Raw genomic sequence first — 5,710 nt, forward strand, 5'->3', positions numbered from 1 at the left:
GGACTCCCTAGAGAACATCACAAGAAGGCATCACACCATTCTCGAAGGCACCCAAAGCAGTCACAGGACTGCTTGGCATTGGCACCACATGTGTCTTTCAGCCATTCTCGGAAGAGGTCTTCATCTTTCTTTAGCACCAGAAACTGGCCAAGGGCCACATAAGCCTTGTCAAAGCCCCTGTCCTCCAGCTTCTTGCCCAGGACTTCACCAATCCCAGCCAGGCTCCCCACTGGCTTTTCCCCCATGGGCTCTGCCGCAGTCTCAGTGCTATTTGGATGTTGTCATCTTGATCAGTCTTAACCAGCAACTCTATTTCGGGTAATGGCTCCTCCCTGAAAATGGCAATCTTAGCAAAAACAATCTACACATTTAATGCACTCCCCATCAAAAATCCAATGGCATTCTTCACAGAAATAGAAAAAACATTCCAAAACTTCATTTGGAATCACAAAAAAAAAAACTTCACGTAAATAAAATAATACTGAAAAACAAAAATAAGGCTGGTGGTATCACCATACCTGATTTTAACCTATACTACAGAGCCATAGTAACAAAAACAGCATGGTACTGGCACAAAAGCAGACATGTAGATCAATGAAACAGGATAGAGGACCCAGATGTAAGTCCAGGTAGCTATAGCTACCTGATATTTGGTAAAAATGCCAAAAATGCTCATTGGAGAAAAGACAGCCTCTTCAGAAAATGGTGCTGGGAAAACTGGATATGTATCTGTTGAAGGATGAAAATAGATTCTTCTCATGCTTGCTTCGGCAGCACATATACTAAAATTGGAACGATACAGAGAAGATTAGCATGGCCCCTACACAAGGATGACACACAAATTTGTGAGGTGTTCCATTTTTTCAAAAAAAGAAAATAGATTCTTCTCTCTCTCCATGAACAAGAATTAAGTCCAAATGGACTAAAGACCTTAACATCAGACCTGAAACTCTGAAATTGCTAGAGGAAAATATAGGGGAAACCTTTCAACATATTGGTCTTGGCAAAGACTTTCTGAATATAACCCCAATTGCTCAGGCAATAAAACCACAGATTAACTACTGGGACCTCATGAAATTACAAAGATTTTGTACTGCAAAGGACACTGTGAATAAGGAAAGAGGCAACTGTGCTGGTCTGATTCAGGTGTCCCCCATAAACTTAGGTGTTGTGAATGCTAGGTCCCCAGCTCATGGAGATTTGGGAATTAATGCCTCCTGGAGGGAGTGTATTGTTGGGAGCAGGCTTATGGGCTTTATAGCCAGTTTCCCCATGTCAGTGTGTGGCATACCCTCTGTTGGTCTCTTCCCTTTAAATCTCTTTTTTTTAGGTTACTGGCCTCTGCCACTGAGTTTTTTTTCCTTCTCACACAGAAGCCCAATCATCTGTAGCTAGGATCCACATATGAGAGAGAACATGTGGTGCTTGGCTTTCTGGGCCTGGGTTACCTCACTTAGTATAATCCTTTCCAGATCCATCCATTTTCCTGCAAATTTCATAACTACATTTTTCTTTACCACTGAGTAGAACTCCATTGTATAAATGTGCCATATCTTCATTATCCACTCATCAGTTGAGGAACATCTAGGCTGGTTCCATTTCCCAGCTATTGTGAATTAAGCAGCAATAAACATGGTTGAGCAGGTATTTCTAAGGTAATGAGATGAGTCATTAGGATATATGCCTAGGAGTGCTATAGCTGGGTCATATGGTAGATCAATTTTTAGCTGTCTTAGGAACCTCCACACTGATTTCCACACTGGCTGGACCAGATTGCATTCCCACTAACAGTGTAGAAGGGTTCCTCTTTTTCCACATCCCTGCCAACATTTATGATCATTTATTTTCATGATGGTAGCCAATCTGACAAGAGTGAGATGGAATCTCAACATAGTTTTAATCTGCATTTCCCTGATGACTAGGGATGTAGGACATTTTTTTAGATGCTTATATGCCATTCGTATTTCTTCCTTTGAGAACTCTCTATTTAGCTTCATAGACCATTTTTGGAAAGAAGTGACTGGAGTACTGAGTAACATCTGGATCACACCTTCCAAGGCTCAGGGTATAATGCAGAAGAGGTGGCAGAAAGAATGTAAGAGCCAAAGGAAGGATAGGACTCCTTACAACATGCTCCCTCCAGACGTAAAATGGCCTGGATACCCATGACCTCACAGTGCCTGACACTACCTACACAAGACCATCATAAGAGGAGGAAAATATCATGACATCAAAATAAAAGAGAGACTGATTGAGATGGGGAGGGATATGATGGAGAATGGGATTTCAAAGGGGAAAGTGGGGAGAGGGAGGGTATTACCATGGGATGTTTTTTTTTTTATAATCATGGAAGATGTTAATAAAAATTGAGAAAAGAAAGAAGCACCTGAGAGGTAAGATGACAGCTAATGTAGCCACTCCAAAGCAGCATGGAGGTGGGAATAAGCAGAAAAACAGCAAGATGTACTCACCCTTCTATGAAAAGTGAAGGTGTATAAGGAATTATCAGCCACAGCAGAGAAGTGGGAGAGACCCAGAGTTTCTGGCAAGCAGCCAGCCACCCAGACCGGGCTCCTGCTGCAGTCTGGGTGCTGGCCCTGGCCTGCCTCAGTCTCAGGCACAGAGGCCAGATGAAGGGATTTTCTACTCATGCCAGCCTCCTTGCAAAGTCAAGAAACCATGAGGGGAAGAGAGCAGGGGCCAGCTGAGCAGCTGCTGAAGGAGAGGACGAACAGGACCAGTGGAGCAGCCCAACTCCAGGCACCGTGCACAGCCTCCCATCGCCCAACCATCAGGATTGTGAACCACTGGAGCCCTTCTCCCCTCCCCCCCGCCCCCAGCCACACAGCATCCGGCAGAACTGACCAGAACAAGAGATCCAAGAACTTAAGCAGCCCAACTGAGTCCATAGCACAACAGAGAGGAACCAAGGTGGGCACTCAGCAAAGATAAGGCTGGAAGCCATCCCAAAAGGTAATAGGGCCTACTTGCCCAAAGCTAGGTGCACAGGGCTGCGCTGGGAGTGCTAATCTCACCTTCCATGTCAGAACAGGTTGAGTGTTAGGCTTGACTGATTTGTTCTTGGTTGGCTTTACCATTCTCAAGTTAGCTGTATATTGGTGTTTACTATTGTTTCCTTTAATGTTTCCTGATTTATAAGGCCTTTGTCTTTTTTTCTTCAGTTGTTATTAGAGGCAGGTCTCACTCAGCCACAGGATGACTGGGAACTCATTTCAATCCATAAATCTCAGCCCCCAGTTCAAGAATTAAGGGTGTGGGGGCCACATATGTCCTTAGGGACTTTTACTTTATTGGATGAGTACATTTATTAGTGAGTACATTTTGCTGTTTTTCTGCTTATTCTTGTTTTAATCCCCACTCTTGCATAAATACTACATGCTGGTTTTCAGTGAATGTGTGTATTGCTCAGTTGAATTTTAGAATTTACCAGTAATTTGCTCCACCCAGCCTACTAGAATACTTGCATAGCATGCAAGCTTAACACCTAGGGTCACTTGTTTTAAATTTTTGTATATTTTTATTTATTTATTTTAGAGTGACAGACACAGAGAAAAAGGCAGAGAGAGAGAGAGAGAGAGAGAGAGAGAGAGAGAGAGAATGGGCGAGCCAGGGACTCCAGCTGCTGCAAATGGACTCCAGATGCATGCACCTCCTTGTGCATCTGGATAATGTGGGTCCTGGGGAATCAAGTCTCCAACTGAGGTCCTCAGGCTTCACATGGCAAGCGCTTAACTGCTAAACCATCTCTCCAGCCCTAGGGTCACTTTTGCTGTTACTCTGGGAGTAATGTAAGAGCCAAACCTGGCACCTTAAACTCCTACCCTGAAGATATGTAAAGTTGGATTTACATTTCTAAGAATACTGCAGATAATTAGAAAACCCAAGAATCAGCCAGGCGTGGTGGCACAGCCTTTAATCCCAGCACTTGGGAGACAGAGGTAGGAGGATTGCCAAGAGTTAGAGGCCACCCTGAGACTAGGTAGTAAATTCCAGGTCAGCCCTGGGCTAGAGTAACACCCTACCTCAAAAAAACAAAACAAAAAACCCAAGAACCAAATTAAGTCAAATTGCAAAACATCTCTACATTATAATACAAGAAACACAAAAACTCAAGACAATACAACTCCATCAAAAATTTTAAATCCTGGCTGGAAAGATGGCTTAGCAGTTAGGACACTTGCCTGTGAAGCATAAGGACCCAGGTTTGATTCTTCAGGTCCCACATAAGCCAGATACACATGGTGGTGCATGTGTCTGGAGTTCATTTGCAGTAGCTACAGGCCCTGGTATGTACATTCTCACTTATTCTCTGTCACTCTGTCCCTCTCTGTCTCTAATAAATAAATAAGTAAAAATGGCCTAAAAAGCTCTTAAGTCCATCCGAAATGAACTCTAGTGAGACTGATTTAGATGAAATACCTGACAAAGAATTTAAACAACTGATTCAAATAAATATCTTCAAATAAATCGAAGAAGAAATCAAAGGAATCAAATAAGAAAACAAACTCAAGAATCCCAAGAGAACACAGGAAACCAACTTAATGAAATAAGGAGGTCAATACAAGGCATAGTAAGGAACTAGAAATAATGAAAAAAATACCAGTCAGAAATACTAGAAATGCAAAACAGAGTAAGTCAAACAGAAAACTCTGTAGAAAGTCTCATCAGTAGAATAGATCAAGGAGAGGACAGAATATCTAAACTAGAAGACACAGTGGCAGATCTAATATAGTCGAAGTAAAAGAAAGAAAAGCCAATAGGAAGGTGTAGTGGTTTGAATAGATGACCCCCAATATATTCAGTTTTTTTTTTTTATTAGTTTGTACTTTTCATCTGCAGCCACCTGGATAGAGGCAATGTCACTGGGCAGATCTTAAGGTGTGGTGGTGGGTTTCAGATTTCAATCTAGATATGCAAAGTGTGCCTAGCTGGAGTTCCTGAAGTGTGCTGGCTGTGTGGCTTTTGGCTTTTGGTTTGTGCTTCTCTCTCTTGGCTCAGACTGGTGAAGGCAGGCCAGCTTCTTCTATCATTATGGAACTTCCTCTAGGTCTTTAAGCTTCAATAAATCCCTTCCTCCATGTGGTGGCTTGATTCAGATGTCCCCCATAAACTTATGTGTTCTGAATGCTAGGTTCCCAGCTGATGGAGATTGGAAATTAATGCCTCCTGGAGGCAGTGTATTGTTGGGGGCGGTGCTTATGGGTGTTATAGCCAGTTTTCCCTTGCCAGTGTTTGGCACACTCTCCTGTTGCTATTGTCCACCTTATGTTTGCCAGCGGGTGATGTCCACCCTCTGCTCATGCCATCATTTTCCCTGCCATCATGAAGCTTCCTCCTCAAGCCTATAAGCCACAATAAATCTCTTTTTCCACAAGCTGCTCTGGGTTGGGTGATTTCAACCAACAATGCAGACCTGACTGCAACAGTAAAGTGGTACTGAGGAGTGGGATTACTGCTAGACACCTGACTGTGTGGCTTTGGCCTTTTGGAGCTGATTTTCAAGAAGAATGTGGAAGGATTTGAAACCTTGGCCTCAGAGATCCTTGCAGTGCTGTAAGTACAGTTTGATGGACTATGCTGGTCAGTTGAAAGACCAGAAAGCAGTAAGAACTAGGGACTGTGAGGTTTGGCTTATGACAGCGAGAAGGAGGCTTGCTATTATACTCGTGTCCTGAGAAGTTGTACAGGG

General features: G+C 43.1%; 1 non-coding gene across 1 annotated transcript; it reads left to right on the top strand.

Moving 5' to 3' along the window:
* The first annotated feature begins 758 nt into the window (after positions 1–758).
* LOC123458151 lies at positions 759–865 on the top strand. Its single transcript, XR_006635449.1, has one exon. It is a non-coding gene; the product is annotated as a U6 spliceosomal RNA (small nuclear RNA).
* The last annotated feature ends 4,845 nt before the right edge of the window (positions 866–5,710 follow it).

This window comes from Jaculus jaculus, chromosome 1 (genome assembly GCF_020740685.1).
Source record: "Jaculus jaculus isolate mJacJac1 chromosome 1, mJacJac1.mat.Y.cur, whole genome shotgun sequence".
NCBI classification, from domain to species: domain Eukaryota; kingdom Metazoa; phylum Chordata; class Mammalia; order Rodentia; family Dipodidae; genus Jaculus; species Jaculus jaculus.